This window comes from Calonectris borealis, chromosome 2, assembly GCF_964195595.1.
Source record: "Calonectris borealis chromosome 2, bCalBor7.hap1.2, whole genome shotgun sequence".
In the NCBI taxonomy this organism is placed as follows: Eukaryota; Metazoa; Chordata; class Aves; order Procellariiformes; family Procellariidae; genus Calonectris; species Calonectris borealis.
The window spans coordinates 170,695,669-170,715,041 of record NC_134313.1 but is presented as its reverse complement, the minus strand read 5'-3'; the positions used below and the strand labels follow the sequence as shown (position 1 = coordinate 170,715,041).

The following is a 19,373-nucleotide window of genomic DNA, read 5'->3' as shown; positions in this document are numbered from 1 at the left end:
CGGGCAGGGAACAGAGTATTTCTGTGGTAGGAAGTGCTCTCGATCACTGTCATGTTGCAGGGTTTGGTTTTAATCCTACCTCAGGCTAACTGCAACCATCTACTTTTCCTCCCGCAATTGGTGAATGACTTTATCTTAAGTTACCTTGAACTGCTACATCTATAAAATGTGCTTCCTTCTAGAATAATAATCTTTACTAAAGCAGAGTTGTAACAAAACAATAGTGGGACTGATACAGATTTTTAAGACTTTATGTCTCTGTTGAGACTATGGATGGACTGGCAAGTATCTTGGACTGTTTACCCTGGCTGTTGTCCCTGTACTCATAGGAAATGAGATGGAATTAATTTCATAGAATTTAATGAAGTTCATAGGAATTTTGAAATGGAGAATATAGTATGGATAGAGATGAAATAAAAAATAATCTTGTACTTCTGCTCATTCTAAACCTTCCTCAGAAGGAATTGGCATCTTCTCTGTGAATTCCAGTCTGCTGAAGTGGGCTGGGGAAGTTTATCCATGCCCTGAGGTGCTCTTAGTTTTTGCCTTGTCATCAGGCATGAAAGTTTGTTCCTGTTTCTATTTCTGCGGAGTTCCTTGCTGCCAGTTTGCATGATGCAGCCACTAACTTAACAAACATAGAGCTCAAGTGCGCCTTAACATGCTGGTCAGGTTTTTGAGAGGTTTTGTAATTTTAATGAGTGTTGCATAACCTGAAGTAGTTCTATTTTAGTGAAAGTGGTGTTCTCTGCATGAACTTGTGCCTGCAGAAGTAATGTTCTTTGGTGCATGATGCTACAAAATAAAGGGGAAAGCTAAAGGCAGCATCTTTTTTAAAAAAATTCTTTGAAGCCTTTCCATTGTCTGCTCGAAGTCTTTATTTTCCTTTGCTAACTGCTGTATTCAAGGGAGCAGAATCTTAGTAGCAGACCCATGCAAAAAAGAAAAGCTTCTCCTGAATGTTTTGCACAAGTAAAGCGTGTACGGAGTTGAAGGATTCCTGGTTCAGAGTAGCACATCAGCGTGTGAGTAAGTTGGTACATACTTTGCATCTATAAGTTGGCCTGACCTAAGTTTGCACAGGACTTTAATAATACTCAGTTGCTTTCATCCTTTCAGCACTTCATAGAGACGGTTGTTTTTTTAAGAGAAGCTCTGAATGACTGAGCTTGTTTTGGAAATGTTGGTTGACATGTTCCTACGGCAGTTTAAGTCCTGCTGTCAGGCGCAGGGCTGCCGCGGAGCGCTGGCAGCAGACCTGGCCCCTGGAGCAGCTTCGGGCAGTCTCACGGTGACCGCGCAACGTCTGGGCTGAGTGACAAAGCGTAAGTTGCAGTTGAGCTCTTAGCAGTGGAGGAGCAGGGAGGCAGATTTGCTTTGCTATCCAGGTACGTTACCGAGGCTTGCCTCTCTTCCCATCCACGGCCCAACTCATAACGAAGCTGTTCCGTGAGTTGCAAAGCGCCAGCAAAACCCGGACTGAATCCCTAAGTCGGCACAAGTGGTGTGGAAGTGTCTCAGGCTGGGTCTGAGGATGAAACAATGAATTCATGCATCAGTTAAACACAAATTAAAATCAATGAAGGGAAGGTGTTGAGATTTTAAGACCATGAACATGAGTGTGCTTTTCTACTGGACAGAGAAGGAGCTAAAGGGACCCAGGAGATAATTATAATGATTGTAGTCCAGATTTCACTAAGTTGATGGGACCATGAACTGTACAGACCTTGTACATCCAGTTTATCCTCCTGTTAAGGTAACAATTGACTGCTCAAAGGTTTTATATTTTTACCTATCACCAGACCTTGCAAACACTTCATCTGTGTTTGTCAGGCAGGACTGTGAAGCTCACACTTTGCAACATCTAATATCCACCCATATAAACTACTTTTCTTGGTAGTGGGCAGTCGGTGATCTACTATCAGAATAATGCGTGTAGATATTTTGGAGGATCTTCTGCCGAAGTTTAGTGACTGAAATCTCTTTAGCCAAGCTCCTGTCTCTTACACTGTGTGTGTTCTAGAGTGACAGGACGGCTTTCCTAAATGCATCAGCTCCTGTATGTACTGCTAAAATAGGTACCAGCTTTGTGATACAGCTCCCTTGGGAGTCATGGCAACTGTGATGCTGCAGATTTCTCTCACTGACTGAAGTTGTATGTATCTTTTATAAACTAGGCCTGCAAACTTCTGTAATTTTTTTTTCCTAATTTTGACTTTGCAGCTTAAAGTTAAGAAACGTTGGATGTAGGTCTGTTCGTGCAATTTGAATTTAATCCCTTATCCATCTCTTGGATTTATTTCAGCTTCTCGCTGCTGTTGTCATTGTAAGAACTGCCCCAGATTCTTCTGGAAAACTATTTAATGCCTTTTAATGTCAGGAGGCAGCTGAGATGATAACCAAAACACATCAGACATTATCAGCCTTTAAAATGTGACTGAGCCTTTATGCTACCTCTTGTGTGGAATTAAAACTAAAATTGGGAATTATGTATAAAAAGCAGAGTCCTAAAAACTGTATTTCCAAGCAGGTGCCCTGGCTGATGCAGAGCTGGGGCTCTGGTGTTGAGGGATGGTTAAAAGAGGAAATGATGGAAGATTTTCATTCATCCAGTGTTGAGCCATTTGATTCAGATTTACTGCTAGCATCCCTCTTCCCTTTACTCCTCAAGCTGTATTTCAACATTGAGACTTTGAAAAGGTTTTTTTTCCCCTCCAATCTGTCCTTAAAGAATACGCTTTTTTTTTTTTTTAAAAAAAAAAAAAAGAAATTAATTTGTTTTAGTGTTTTGGGTTTTGTGTCATCTTACGGTTTTTGATTTGCGTAGGCTCTTCAGGAAAGGGCCATCTTCACGTATGTCTGTTACAGTGATGCTCCAGTACTTAACGCTGTGGGCTTCGGTGCTGGCGGGGTAAAGAGCTTATTGCACAACCGCATTGTGGCCTAGACAGTTACGCTTCTGAATTATTCTCCCAAACATGGATTGGAGGGGCCTGTTGAAGTGGTCATCGGAGCCTTAGTTTCCCTCTTTCCTCAAAAGCTTCCATCGCAATCTCTGTCGCTGCCTTCTGTGGGCGTCCTTCAGCGCCCGTCCTTTCAGCTGAGCTGATGACAAGCTGTCTTTGCAGCCCATTGGCACAATCGCCGTGTGTAATAGAGTACATATTTCTCAATATGACAGCTCTAAATCCCTTGTGTGTAAATAAGAGATATTTAAAAGCAAGAAATGCCATCCCTGCTTAATTACAGTATTTGCTTTTCTTCTACTGCCGCAATGAAGCCCTTTCTCTAAATATTTTATTTTCCTGACTGGCTTCCATTATACTGTTGTCATTATAATGTCAAGTCGGTTTAGCATTTCCAGAGTAACCTTTCATTCATATAATGTCTGTAATTCCCCTGTGGGACCCCAAACTGTAATTGGGTTTGTCTAATACGAGCTAATCAGCTACGTGAAGGCGGTGGGCCAGTGAGTGTATGGATGTGTAACTAACTGCGTCCGTCTTACCTGAAGTCATCATCACAAATGCAGTCATGGGCAAGTACCTCATAATAAGTGGTACTTCAATAATGCCTTTGAAATGGTCAGAATGACATCATATTGCAGCCTGTTCATTAATTACGACCTGTTAATTATCCCAGGTAGGTGTATAAGAGAAATGAAAACCAAACAATGGCACCAGCCAATTACCACATCGGTACTAAACGTATTTATGAAGCAGCAAGAGAACTTTACTATTGTCTGCTTTTCCCCCAAATTTTTGCACTTCTGTGTGTTTGTATTTGATTCTGCGTTAACAGGAGGTTTTGTTGAGGTATCAGTTCTATCCGTAATTAAAAGGTGAGTTGAGCTTAGAGGACATCGTTGCAGATCTGTAGCTCGCAGAAATGGGATCTTTAAAAGCCTGTTTGTCTTCTGCTGAATCGGTGCATAGCTCTGAATATATTCTTTTAAGAATTGCTCAAAACAGTTGTAACTAACTGCATATGCCTGTTTTTTTTTTATTCCCTAGTTGGTTTTGTGCTGTGTGTTATATTGATACTGGCTTTTTCTCTAGCTGGATGGTCTCATGCAGCAACTCTCATTCTAAGCTGGCAGCCCATAGTCTTTGGCTAGGGCTTCCTGCGTTTTGTTTTCTTCCTGTATTTTATATTCCTGCTCATCCTTGACACTCTTGATTTTCAAGAAAAGCTGGGAATGAAACAAATATACTTCTGTTTGTAAATTCTGCCAGATTAAGAACTTTGAAGACATTTCCTTAGTGATGTTGTTCAACTTTCAGGGGACATCTGAATTTCAAGCCTCATCTTTCCTTGCTGATGTTGCTAGTTCATTGCTTGTGTATTATGCAGTTGACTTCGCTTTGCCTCTTTTCAGTTTCCGCTAGCAAATGCTCCTACAATAACCAAATCCTGGTGATATTTTTAGGTGGAAACGCTCTTGAGAGCTTTTTAATTCTGGTTTTGGCTGAGGATCGCTAGGATTTTTAATGTATTATATGTAAATTCTGAAATAAGTGGGATTTGATCTGTGAATGTTCTGTCCTATAAAACATGAGGCTGTGTTTAAGTATTGTACGGCTCCGCACCTTTTAAATGTTAAGCTTTAGTTCAAAGTTACGATGGCCAGAATACTAAATATTCTGGTTCACCTTTTTATTCTTTAGACTGGCTTCTTCCAGACTGCGGGAAGAAATGAAGCGTGCGAGTTCAGCGGGTAGTGTCGGACTGCGGGCTTCGTGTGTTGCGCCTTGCTTTACGGGCAGTGAGCGTGTGGCTGAGCAGCACAAGGTGTGTGTGAACACACAGACGAGCGAGTGTTTAAATTGCAGGTTTACGGTCTTGGCTTTTATAGACGGAGCATATCCTTGATGGTTCTGGTCAGGCTGATCACTGACTGTTGTTGGTAATAAGACTTAATTAGAGATCACGTTAGTTGGAGGCGCTGGCAAGGAGTAGCTCATCATCCTGGAAAGTGATGTTGCCTTAGAAACGGGTGCAAAGGATTGCACAGAAACGATTGTGTTAGACTAAAAAAAAAAACAAAAACAAAAAACCTCCCAAAAACCAAACACAAAACAAAACAAAAAAAAACCAAACAGCAAAGGCATTAGAAGGGATAAGTAATAGCTTTGGGAGTGAAGCAAAAATAGAAACACTAGGCTGATTCATCTGCTGAGGCTGGAAGCTTGCAGATTGGGTATTAAGCCGTGACGTGTTGATGTAGCGATCTTCGTCTGCTGGGGCTGTTGGCACTCTCTCAGCCTGGGCAGCTGTGTTTTGCCCGGTAAAGCCCAGTGAAGTGGACAGGGATTCTTTGCAGCTTCTTCAGCACATGGGTATGTCTTCCCTTGGAAAATGCTCATGTTCAGGGATACAATATAAGCTTCGAAATATATGTAAGCAGCTCAGATAAATGACTACAGTTGTGTTTAATGTTGTACTGAAAGATGTGCTGTATGTGCTCAGCTTCCCTGACAGGCTTATTTGTGTCAGCTGTACCGGTAAGAAAAGACAGGATTTAATGATGGTAGGAGGATGTGAACAGGCAAACCAAAACCTTCCTCCTTGTGAAACAGGCTGCTGCCTCCCCGCTGAAAGGTTGAGAGAAGCCCCAGGCAGTGGGCGAATCTCTACGTCCAGAAGCTGGACCAGGGTCCGACTTGCAAGAGCTTATAGCTATTTCACCGCCATTATCTGACACATTCTTGAAAAGAAGGATGGTGGAGAGCCAAAGGATTGTGAAACCCCAAATTTGATACTTGAAGAGTATGAAATCTTCCTCAAAGTTGAACTAAGAGTAAAAGCAGCGGATGGGCTTCCTTTCAGGAAGTCTCTAACTTACCCTTCTAACCCAACTCCTCTTTGGCACGCGCCCTTTCTCATTTGAGTTGTGTTTCAAAATCTGTCCAAGTCCTCTTGTTTTCTGAACATCCTCCCACCCTTTCCTGCATACCTTTCATTGACTAGTACTGCTGCTCTTATAATTCTGTAGAAAATTTAAGCTTTGTCAGAATCTGAAGGAAGAACTGGGACCAAAGCTCTGGTGTCAGGACTGCTGGCTGTGTTGTGAGTGTTGGTCATCTCTGGTCTTGCTGAAAGCTTAGCACAACAGCCATGGTGTGACTTCAGAAGCAGAATATTAAAAAATTTCAACAAAAAAAATACATTTGGTAAAGGTAGAGGCTAGGGCACTGGAACTGAGAATGGGTATCTGGAAACAACATGCTATAGGCAGGATGAAGCTGTTGAAAAGCTCTCAGTACATGAACTCTACATCACCTCCATTAATGTCCTGAGAGATTAAATATTAGATGACTTTAGAGATTTTTCATAGCTAAGCATTCTCCTGCTTCTGAGTATCCCAGGTATTGAATATGGTTCATTTCCTACATTAAAAAAAAAATTATTAAATAAAGTAGCGATGGTGGTTGTTACTGGCTGTATATTGACATTATGAGTCAGACTTTTCTTTCTAGTGATGCAAATCTCTTCTGTGATACTGGGCTCTGAAGTACCAGCCCCTAAATCAATGTGGATTTTCTCCTCTGTCTGTTATAAGTGGTAGCTGTTTGCTTTAAAAAAAAAAAAAAAAAAAAAAAAAGAAAACCCACACAGTAATTACATGGGGTTAGATGACTTCAAGGTCTGCTACTTTGGGGAGCAGACTAAATACTTTTACAGTGAGCAAGTGCTTGCAAACATTAGTCCTACATCGGTTACGGGAGAGAATGCAAGCCTTGAGCTAAGGTGCCATTTTCCACTAGCAAGACACCTATGAATATTTTAAAGTACAGAAAAATTGTTGAGGCCTTTTGAGAAGTGAAGCTTGTGGGTGGAACTATTCTGGTTAATTAGAGGGTGTCATGAAAGATTCATATAACTTACAGTTCCTTAGTCATTGTTTTTAAATATAGCAGTGTCTTAAATCCAAAGCTTAAATACAAGTAGATAAATGTGTGGATTGTAACATTTCTCAGCAGCAGGTTAAATTCAGGGGGCGTAGTGTAGCTTGCAGTCTCTGGGTGTAAAAATACATTTATGCTCAGTTAAACTGTAGCAGGGAGTCCTTTTACTGCATCAGCTATAAGGACAAAATTTTCTCCTGCACTGGAGTGTATTGATGTCTATAATGGTCACTGTCTGTAAAGTGTTGTAACCCTGGTTCAGAGAAGAATATTTGCCTTAGTCAAGGATTAATCTGTACCAGGCACTTAAGGAAAAAAAGACAGCTCTGCAGTTTGGTGCTAATGCAATGGTAGCAATCCAGATACCGGTGGCTGAGTGGCTAGAAGCAATCTTCAGCACTCCTGGGTCAGCTCCCAGTTTAACCAGGGAAACAATGTCCAAATCAAGAATTGCAGTTAGAAAAGCCTCGTTAAGGATGCTGGATATAGAGGCTTTGCAGGATGGCCGAGCAGTGCACTTAATACGTGTTGAGACTGGTTTTGAATAGATCGACAGAGAATGTGAAATGCTAGGTGTAAATTAAGTGCAATAGAAAAAATGCAGCTCAAAAATATTGTAAGATATGTTCACTTTAAAAAAAAAAAAATCAAGTTTACAGTATTTAAGGCTACAAAACCTCTCCACCTCTCCTAACCTGTCCCATTTCATCCTTTTCAGCTTTGTCCACTGGCTTGTATGAGCGATATGGTTTGTGGATTGTGAAATCCTCATTACAGCAACACTTGTGATCGCTGTTGACTCCAAAAGAATATATTAAAATTCACTGAAAACAAAGCCCTTGTGCTGAAAGAGGTCATTCTGTGCTGTGGTGTTTGGGGTTGGGCTTGTTTTGGGGGTTTTGTTTTTGTTAAAGGGGCAGAAAATTGCTGACCTTAGTTCCTAAGTATTCTTAAAAGTGGTTCATCAGCAGGAATTAATACTTATACATGCATTGATCATAATAGGGTTTGACAGAGAAAAAGGAGATGGCAATATTTCCCAAGATGTGTAACAACCCAAGAAATGCTGCTTACAGAAAAATCATTTCACTGAGATGATTAAACCCCCAGTAGCGTCTACCCCGAGATGGGTATTTCTGTTACAGAAGTGTATTCCTCTTGGTTTTTACAAAAGGATAAAACCTGACGTTTTCGGTTGAACTAGTGGCTGAATCCAGTAAATGAAGGCGTGCGGCAGCAGGGGGTGGGGAGGAAGGAGTTTTGTCATGAATACAGGGGGCATGGTGTGTCGTCACCGGCGCCAGCAGCCTGCGAGCTCGGCTCGCTCGGAGCTGGTGTTACAGCCACGGGAGGAAGCGAAGCGATCGGAGATGTCTCTCTCGAACAAGCAGCCCGCATCGCTCTCCGAATACAGCCAGCTGTGCAAAAGCAAGAACACGGAGAGCTTCTCGGAAGCCTTCCACTGCATGGAGTCCCCGAAAGACTTCGGCAAAACTGAATTCGAATGGCAGAGGACTGAGGGGAAGCTTAATGAGATTGGCTTGAATGTAAACTCAGGGGGACCGATTAAGGATGGGCTCGTTAAGAATGCTGGTTTCACGGATGAGGACAAGCTCTGCTTCTTTGAAGGAAAACTAGACAAAGAGCTAAAAATAGCTCAGAAAGACAAAAGAGAAATTGAGGTGCAAGGCAAAAAACCCCAGGCAGCTGCAGGTCACCTTGAGAGCTGGTCTTTGATTTCTGAAACGTTTCCTTCTGCAGAAGGGAACTTTGCAAATCCTAAAACTACAGATTTTCATGTGGGACAGGCAGGAGCTGAAAAATCTGGTCCTGGGCTGGGTAAAAATGGAGCCATCACCGATCAGGAGAAAGCAGCCGGTAAGGCTGGAATGGAGACCAAATGCCAGCCAGACCCAAACCTGCCCAATCTGTCTGTGTCGGAGAGCGATCCCAGCAAATACATGAAGGAACAGGAAATCAGTGTCTGGAATCCAAATTTCCACCCTATCCTGCCTAACAGTTCGGGGTCTAAAGAAGCAACCGTGAAAAAAGATGGAGCCCCCAGCTATTGTGTAATTGGGGTGGTTAATGACAACTATGTGCAGAGTGGATTTTCTTCTTCTACAACGGCATCTAAGCCAGAACCTCCAACTACCACCGTAGAGCTTGCACAAGATGACTCCAAAAGTAGTTACTTTAATAATACCACTGAAATGGAGGAAGAGATGGAAGACAAGCTGAGCTGTGCAGACGACGGCAATTTTCTGAACAGGGCTGCCCACCAAAGGAAGGCAATGAGGCGTGCAATGTCAGAGTGCTCTCACTTGTCGGTTCCCCTAACCCTTAACCTGGCTGATAAATACCCTGAGCCGGTGCTTAGAGAAGACGTCGCTACTGGTCTGCTCTCTCCTAATAGCAGCCTGACCCAGTGCTCGAGCCCCACAGCCAGAAAGCCGGGCGCTCCGATGAAAAGGTCAATGACCGTGTCAGAAGAGCAAACATCTGTCTGCAGCTCGGGTCCCGAGCAGAGCCATGCGGGGCTGCCCAGCCTGGTGGTGAGGGAGCATCAGCCCCTCCTGGCAGAGGAGCCGGCTGCCAAGAAGAGAGAGGAGTGGAACAGCGGCAGCAACTCGGTCAAGAAGGAGCTGGGCAGCCCGGGCTTGTATCACAGCAAGCTGGAGCAAATCCCTGAAATCAGCAGCCAGGACAAAGAGAGGGAGGAGGCGGCGGTGAAGAGGGAGAAGAGAAATGCCACCGATGGAGCTGCGGGGTTTGATCCTCCGAAAAGCAAATGCACCGAGATGGAATCCAGCAAAACGGCTCCACTGGAAAGAAAAGAAATTGAGGTCAGCAATGTGCAGAGCTCTCCGTCTCCCAAGCAAGGAGATTCACCACGTGATGGTACGTTGCTAATTTTTACCTCCCTGGGGAGAGAGCAGACAGTAGCTAGGAAGCGACTAAGTGACTTTACAGACTGCAGGCAGGGGGTGGGTGGCTCAGTACACCTGAAAAGACCGACACGGTTCAGGTTCTGGTAGTTAGAACAAAGGATGTATTTTGGGGTAGACGAAAATGGAGGAAAAATGTAAAAAAAAAAAAAAATAATTGCCTGGCTGGTTCCACAGCATTTGTTGTAGCACCAGCCATGAATTGCTTGCTGGGATCCTAAACCTGACTAATGGCTTTTAAAATTTGTAGTATCCACAGTGGTAATAGGTCTCTCTTCGGTACCCTCTTGCCACTCCCTCTTGCGAGCATAGGTACCCTTCTGATTTGCAAGCTGTATTGTTAGAACGAGGGTGTTATCAAAGTTAAAACCTTTCAACCTGTGTCAAAAAGATCTGAGGATTGTGCTTTTCCATTAAGCTTTTAGCACCTTTTGGTATTTCTGTTTGAGGGAGGCAGCAAGAGTAAATGGGTAGAACGATTTATGTAGTCGAGCTCTTCCTAGCTGTTTCAGTGCTGAAATTCAAAGTGGAATTTCCCCATTACTTTCTGTAACCTCTTTCCCAAAATCCCAGATACAATGGAGCCTTTCCCATTGCTGTGTCAATAGCAGCTTGTTTTATTTTGTAGTGTTTTGTTGTTTCGATAGTGCTGTGATGTATGAGGTCAGTCTTCCCGGATTTAAAATCTGTGAGAAGAGTAGTTAATCTTTGTTCTCCATCCTGGAACAACATCTATGTCCCTCTTGCCAGCTTCAGCCAGCAATAAACGTGCTTTTTTCCCAGATTGTGGGTGCGAAATGGTCTGTGTGCTTTGTCTGTCGCCTGTATTAACGAGAGCTTTGCATGGGAAGAGGAAAGAAAATGTGTCAGGGAATAAAGACAAAAGACTTGCATGGGAATTTTTGCATCTGATGACTTTTGTAGCCAGCTGGTTTGCTAAACCTTCAGAGGACTAATATAAAACTTGCAGTTGTAATACCCAGGAGTGAGAGAGGAGAGTAACGTGCAGGTGGCCAGAGGGATAGAGCTCCAGTTCAGGTAGAGCTCCAAAATGTTAAATTTGGGTTGACAAGCTGAGCTCTCCGCAGCAATGAGCGTGGAAAGGCAGTCTCCGAGTAGGGTGGTGTGCTGTGAGAACTGCAGATTAGTTATCTCCTCTGGTTTTGCGGTGTGTTAGTGACACCCAATGGTCAGTCAGTCGGCTCCTGGCTGCCTGCGCCAGGCTCTGACCATCCGTCCGTCTTCCAGCTGTCAGCAATCACTTTCAACAGAATCGTATTCGGTGTTTAATTAGGGTTTTACCTTCCTCTAATAATTTCTCTAAGATGCTTCAATTTCCAAGACTCATAGCCGGAGATCTGCAGAACGAGGTTGTGGCAGTACAAACCTCCCCGCTCCGAAGTGCCAACATGTCTTACCTTCTTCCCTTTCCATTATCTCGGTGTTACCTTGTTCCTTACGGTCTACTGGGTGCGCAGATTTTAAATGACTCTGGCAGTCGTGAGACGAAGTAGTGTCAGCTTTGGTGGCAGCGCATCCCGGGCTGCAGACATTGGTCCTTCGGAGCCTGAGCAGAGATGTCAAGTCCTTTCACGCAGGCAGGAGTCATCAGCTCTCCTGCTGATAGCCACCAGAGCGGTGCAGCGAGCGCCTGGCTGCGAGCCACCGTCGGAGGGGATGCCTGGGGAGGTGGTTGCTTGGGCACAAGTAGGAGCTGTGCAGCTGTACGTTTACCTGCGCTCAATTTTTGTACTTAAACAGGAAAGGGTCATCAGTCTTCTTGACAACTTAAACATGACATGAGTAAAATTGATGTTGGCCACAAATGTGGAACAGAAAAAAAAAAGTGCTGTGGTTGTGCACGCCTTTCATGTCACAGAATTTCTGGGGTGGTGGGGTTTGCTGTCACCCGCTCTGCGACTGAAGTTTATTTGCAATGAGGCAAATTAGCAAGGAGGTTCATATTTTGGACAACGAGGAAACTAGGTTTCCTCGTTGGTAGGCTGGCAAATTCAGTCAAGCTGAAGAGGCAATCATTTCACAACACAGATATGTGGGATTTTGAAATCAGAAAAACATTTAAAACATAATCTAAAGTGGATTGACATGTTTTCCCCAGAGGGGCTGAGCATCAGTGATGTAAAGGTCACTGAAAGATATGAACACTCAGAGTCTTCTGGTTGGGTTGCTCTTTGCAGATGGCTAATTTGTATTACCAAGCTTTTTTTAAGCATCTACGTTTAAAATTTTGTGCTTTTGCAATCTTTATTTTAAAAGCTAGTTTATCATCCTTATAACCATAGGTCTGAGTCTGAACTGATACAGTAATAACTGAGTTGGCAGACAGCTCCTGGGCTTTCCTGAGTAAAAATATGATAGAGTTGTAACTTCTTTTTAACTCTTCTCCAACATTAACAGCTGGTTAGGTTAGGTTTGTTTTGTTCTGTTGCATACAATGCATTGGTAAGAAATAAACTCTGGATTTGTTCTCTCCTGGAAGAAAACGTAGCAGTAAAAGCAATAGAATGTTTTCTTTGCTTTATATATGTGTAGTTTAGAAATAATTTTTGGAATGCAAGAGAAAATGGACAAAAATTCCTTGGATGTTTCTGAAATGCTTTTCAAACTTTCTATGATGAGATTTTGCTTCCTCTCCCCTATTAATAAGCAGAAAGGCGGTTATAGTAACTCAACCAAGCAAGCAGTCTTGGCTGTAAGTACGGAACTGATTGTAAATCTGTCCTTTGCATTTTATTCACGGCTAAATTGCCCATTCATATCCTTATCAACTTCCCCTGCTTCCGTCTTGGTATTCACCTTGCAGGTCTCCTTCTAGTCACAAGGCAATGTGTCCAAAATGGCCAACATATCTATTTTACCTGATAGAAATATGTTTTTCCTTCTCCTTGTCAATTCCTCTATTTTTCTGCTTGTCCTATCTGTTCATTCTGAACTTGGCGCTTACATTCAGGGTAACAACTTTTATCACTTGTACCTTTTTTCATCCTAAAAATTTTTGAAAGAATTGTCCAACCTGATTCTAATCATTTGAATGGCATCTCTCAGAACTTCTGCCAAAAGGAGATTTCCTCGGACCTATCCAGCCAGGGTTTGTTTGGTTTGGTTTTTTTGCTAAACCTCTACTACTCCTGTTTTTTAAGGTGACCTAGAATTGTACATAAAATATTTCTTTCTTGCAGATAGTTGGGTGTTAGTATGATGACACATTTAGCTTAATTTCATTCTAAAAATTGTCAAGAAGGCATACCCCTTCAAATCTCTCCTGTGCCCACGGCAGGTATTTTAAGCAAGGAGATCCTGGCTGCAGGTTAGTCCTGATCAGAGCTGAGCTGCAGAACTTGTTCTGGTCCCTTATTTCATCAGCAATCGCTGCAGATTCTCACCAAAACAAGCGGTCGCATTGTTTCCTGCGCTGAACAATAGATTTGATTCATGTTCACATTGTGTATAAGCTGTTATGTGGTTTATTGCACGTACCTAATACGTCACCTCCAATGGTATCACTTAGATAAGCGATGTCATTCACCACTGCCTTCACCTTCTGCCTTTTCTCATTTTTGCTGAATTTCCTCCAATTTGAAATGTTTTCTGCTATGAAATACCAGAAATTCCAGGCTCCTCTGGACCATGCTGAGCTGGGTCTGTCACCTCCCTGATACTCAGCAGCTCAGTGTATGCATCAGAAAAATTGTCTTGGTTTTCTGACTCTTATTTCTTTACAAATCCATAAACAAGGGGTGCAACTCAGTGTAACCTCTGAATCCCCTGCAGGTTTCTTTTGCAGCAGAACACTTTGTGGTTTAGATAAATACAGAATCCGAGACTTCCAACATGACTGAGTTAGACTGTGATAGCCTATCGCCTCAGGTTTACACAGATTAAAGTTAATTATGGGATTAGGAAATACCGGCCCAGCTACCTTGTAATGAACTAATGATACTTGTTCAAGTAATGTTAGTGGTGTGGATGGTGCCTTGCTAACAAGGCTCCTTGCCAGATGAAATCACGCTTTTAATGAGAAAGAAAAGAAATAAAGGATCGCGGGCTGCGGAAGGAGGAGATAATGAAGGCACTGGTGATAAACAGTGCCCGATACGGGCTGTGGATAATTCAGTGAAAATTCTTCCTTGGTGTATGCATGTTCAGCCTTAAGGATAAAAGAAACATTGGCATCTCTCAGGGACTGAGTTTAAAATTGATGCTGAAAGTATTGTAATCATTAGGTAAATCAGGCGGGTTCCCTGTTCTGTAACACACGCCGTGCTTTCTCAAAAATCACAAAAACTACTGGGCGTTCGAGGGAGACTACCTTCAAAACAGTGGTTTACAGCAGACGCATGAGCCTTCCCCTTTCCCCTTTCCCTGGGGAGAGAGATGGGAAGGGCAGGGAGGTGTTCAGTAGCAGGAGATGGGTTGAGGGCAGCGCGTGCCGGTCTTGTGCAGGGATGTTGTGGGTGGCGGTGCGCTGCTCATCCCTGGAAATTCCTGCTGCAAGCTTGAGGTCACAAGTGGGACAGGACTTAAAGAATGGGAATTTCTATGGATGGGTCTTCAAGGTATGGTGGACAGGATAAAAGTATATAAAATGTCATGCTTCAAGTCCAAGGCCAGGGATATATCAGCTGATACAAGGGTTAGAAAGACCCCTCAGACCGGCTTCTCTGTGGCTTGTTGTTGATATCAGAAGACATGCAAGAAGTTGACGTTGGACTAGTTGGATCATTGGTAATATCTTATCTTTGTGTTTAAGTGTTCAGAGACAGGATCGTGCTTGTAATTGTTTTGCATTTTGAACGGTGTGGAATTGAGTTTTATGCCTTAGATACCGCCAACACCCCGGGTGCCCCCTGGCCCAAGCACTGCCCAAGCTCGAGCGGCCACCTGAAATGCTCTGAGGTTTCATCAGCGTTCAGACCATCCCTAGGGACAGACTGAAATACCAATTCAGGCGGTGTTTCTTCCCTGCTCCCCACTTGATATCCCTTCTAAGACAGCTTCAGTTAATATTGTGGGTTTGCTGGTATTTTTTAGTTTGACTGGGAGGTGTGCTTGTCTCTCTCTTTGGTTTGTCAGGGGCATTGACAGAAAACAGAGCTTTTTGTTGGTTTTATGAACGTGCTTCCACCTTTATCAATGAAAAGGGAAAAGCTCATAATTTTGTTAGCTTTTTTTTATATCCAGCATCGAATTTTTAGCACAGTAGTACAGTCAAACAGAGTATATTAATGACTATAAATAGCTGTTTGATCTCAGTTCATGCCATGTTAAGTAAACATAGCAAGTAGTTTAGGTTGTTCTAGAAGAACAAGTTCTGATTTAGGATTTCCCTTCCTGGCCGAAAAATAGCCTTAACAAATCAGCCTAGGTTTACAAGATGCAGGCAAAGATGACACCTGGTTTATTCCTTGATTCTTGATAACAAGTAAAAATGTACACATTCACCGAGTTGCATTCGGAGCCAGATAAAATGCTCAGCTATTCTGTATTTGGGTCAGGCAGGAGACATTTTATTTAGCCTTTTCTGGAGAGGAAAAAGCAGATAAGGATTGTATTTCTGCTTAAACTGAGATTTGTTGTATTTGTAGATACTTTTGTCTTAAGAGCCTTAAACAAAAAGGCTTTATTTGATGGTGATTTTTATAATGAAGCAGCTCCTTCTGGATGGCGATGGATGAACAAGAAAGAGCTCGTGCCTCTGCAACATTGCTGGCAAAAGCAGTGTTTAACATGGTCTGGTTTTGTTTCTAAGGTTGTTTACATTTAAAAGGGAGAGTAAAGATGGTCATTGCCTTATTGCTTAATCTATTTCTCTTAATGGATTTTCAGCTGATGACTCTAATCCCTATGAGAATTATGGAGCTGTTTCATTGAATGATGTTTTAGTTCAGCTTAGCCTGCTAAATATCCCTCGCTGGGGATGTGGAAGATGGCCTTGTTCACAAGCATGGTTGAATGCAGCTGCAAGTCCCCTTCCATTTTGAAGCACGTAAATGAGCCAGCCTGGATCAGAGACTAGGGGCAAGGCAGGTGAAATACAGACCCCATAAAATGGGAGCCGACACCTTACCCAGTGGGATAGGGAGGAGGTGAGAGGGTGTAAGTGACAGTCTCAAGTACCCACTGAAATGCTCATTTAATTAGTCAATAGAGGGGAGAAGGGAAGACAAGATGTAACATTCTTAAAAGTCTTCCAGATGCACAGTATGTAGTTACTGCTGTCCTTTGCCTTCACTTTAGCTCTTGCTTACCACAGTACCAGAAAATAGAAATACTTGCTTTTGGCCTTTCGAGATGAGCCTAAGATATCTTATACTGGGGTCTTCACCTGTTCCTTTTGATGTGGAGAATGAATTTTGGGGAATGTTTATTCTTGAATAAGTTGCTGCATGATATTTGAGAAATACGTGCACATAGGGTTTTATTCTGAGTTCCATGATTTATAAAACAACATGGTTTAACTTTAAAAAGATACTCACGGGTATGTTTCTATAAGTACTTTTTCCTAATTTTACTTCTTCAGGGAAGGAAACACGAACAGTAAAGCTTTTCACATTTAGTGCCTGTTTTTTTCACACACAGTAACAGCTTTCACGAGAGAGCTGTTACAGCAAAACTGGTGGCAAAGGGATCTGAGAGACTGAAGGTCTGTGTTTGCTCTCCTCTTGGGTTCCAGCTCAATGTCACCTCGCACGAGCTGTAACCCGATGGTTTTGTTTCTCTACTTGTAGAGGAGGAGCAATAATGCTACTGTTGTAAGGATTTTATAGATGTCATAAGGATGCCTTTGTGTGGCTTTCCTTCACCAAAGAGAGTTCTAGGAATTCAGAAAGGAAGAGAGAACAAACTGGAAAAAAATATATCAATTTATAAATCCGTTATGCACTTGCTTTCTGAACACAATGTGTAAATCTGCATGTTGTCCTCTGCCTCAAAAAGGTCGTAATAGAATTAGAAGCACGATAAATAAAGGCATTGTATTAGAGAAGTTCATGTGGCGAATGGCCGAATAAACTAAGACTCTTTAGCCTGGAAAAGAGAGGACTTGGAGAGGGACATGGTTGTGATTATTGTCTATAAAGTCATCAATGACATGAAAGTTGTGAACAAGAGAAGACTCTTCAGTTTTTCCAGTATAAGAATATGGGTCATCAAACAAAAATAGCAGCAGCAGATGAAAGCAAATGATGCTGGGTGACTTGTGAGCAATTTACAGTGAAGCTGTAAAACATCTTGTACCAGGAATTTGTGAGCTGTGGTATTTTATTATAGATTTTTTTTTTTTTTTTTACCATGAAGCTAATCAAATATTGGAGGAGAAGCCCCAAGATATGGAATCTCCATCCTTGGAGATGCTCAGAAATATGACTGAAAAAACCCTGAGCCATCTGGTATCATTTGAGTGCGGGATTGGGCTAAATGACCTCCAGACATCCCTTCCAACCTACATTGTTCTGCTATTCTAATGTTAAATGACTACATGGGCTAAAAAGCTGCTGGACAAGCGGGTAGTCTCTGGGACAGGATGTGAGAGGTTTGGTTTTTTTTTTTTTGAGGAGAGTGGGGTGTTTTTTTTCTCCTTATGGTTAGGAAAACTATATATAGTTATTCATAATCAGGACTTGGCTTCAAGAAGGCGTATGATTAATTGCGTACAATGTGGGCGTCCTCCACTACGTAGCTGTAATACAGAGTCTCTTAGACTGGAACAGGGCTCTGGAGGTCTCCAACTCAAGACCACGTGTAAGTAGATCAGGTTGCTCCAGGGCCATGTGTATCCCTTCCAGGTCTGAATGTCTCCAAGGATGGAGATCTCGCAGTCTCTTTGGGCCTCTTCCAGTGTTTGACCTCCTTCACATTGAAGGAGTTTTTCCTTATATTTGGAAATTATGCTGGCCATGACTGTAAGCAACCTGATCTGCTGGGACCTGCTTTGAGTGATGGGTTGGGCTGGTGACCTCCGAGGTCCCTTCCAACCCTTCATTGCTCTGTGATCCTGTGTCGCTTGACCACTTTGGTAGATTGCTGAATTCTCACAATAACCCTGTGCAATAGGTGTAATTGCATTTTGAGTAATGAGTTCAGGGTTAAAATCATGAAGCATTGTCTTAGCTTTCAATATGTGGGTTTGCAGTCCTCCTTTTTATGTCACCCTACCCTTCCCTGCTGCGTCACTCTGCTGCGTCACTCAGAAGCGTGAAGGTGAACGTTACCTCCGCTGTCGTTGCCCGCTGCCCAGCTGGGCTGTTTTCAAACAGACTTCAGCAGCTTTTGCCCCCACTTTGTTGCTGCTTTTGAGGAAGAGCCCTGCTTAGCATCTGCAAAACTCCATCAAAACACTGAGTTTGGTTTGTCTTGTTCCTTGCTGTTTTTCAAGAGATGCCTATGGTTTTCCGACAGCAGAGCTTCAAGTCAACCCAACTCTCCATCATCATACTTTTTTTTATTCATTTGGAGGGAGATTCTGTACATCCTTGTGATATGGAGGGGAAATGCTCCATTCCTTAACCTCCTTCTAATGAGAGAAAGCCTCCTGAGAGGAAAGATAACCAGAGGAAAAGCTTTGACATCAGAATCTTGCGGTTTAGTGGAGGACAGTTTTCTGTGGATGCGGTGGAATGGGCTGGGTCTGAGTGACTGGTTGTAAGATGTGCCTGAGGGCTCCTTGGAAAGCTGTTCTCTTGAGCTGACTCAAGGAGACTTTGGAGAGAGACTCACTGTTCTAAGAGGGAAGGTTTTTTAAAAGAAAGAATGGACAATTTATTTAAACATTAATGTTGAGCCTTGGAGGACAGCTTTGGTTTTTTATATGGTTGATAAGGTAGCTGTTCTACAGTCTGTTCTTTTTGGGGAAAAAAAGAGATCATTCTTAAAACCATTGCACCATCTACTTCGATTGCATTATAACACATTACATGTCTTCTAATGGTAACTCACCTGCTGCTAGTAACCACCGAGTGGCAGCATGTATAGAAGTAAGAGGTTAAGATAAAATATGTTAAGAGTCTCCTCAGACACCAGGGTTCTTGTGTAAATAACTTGTTATGAGTGGCTGCTGATATCTAAAAATCAGGATGAGTTGCCTTTCAGGAGACCGTGCCTACTCCGCGGCTGCGTGGATGGCCCCACATGCTTTATTTGCGTCACAGTATTTAAACTTGGCTGTTGGAGGCAGAATTATGAATTTCCTCATTAGTGGTTTTTTTTTATGGCTCATTCTGCTTGTACGAGACAAACATAATGAGTTCTATTTTCTGTAATTTTTAAGATCTATAGCAAGGAGCTGAAGCTTCTTTTTTTTTTTGAGTGTCAGTTTTGGCACAGATCATCTCATTTTTACTATTTATTCTGAAAAATCACCACTGCTTATTTGTTAGGAGTCTTGTCCCCTCTGACTTCAGTTTTATCTGAACGCCACGTGCTCTTGTTTGCTAGGTCCTTCATCCAGCAATGGCAAATATCTGGTTTCTGGTGACAAATTTATTTTAAAAACATGCTT

The 19,373-nt window shown here is 42.6% G+C and overlaps 1 protein-coding gene across 3 annotated transcripts in view; it reads left to right on the top strand.

The window, feature by feature from the left end:
- MAP4 (microtubule associated protein 4) overlaps positions 1-19,373 on the top strand; it is a 166,683-nt gene that overhangs the window by 116,221 nt on the left and 31,089 nt on the right. The gene's annotated exons all lie outside the window — the stretch shown is intronic.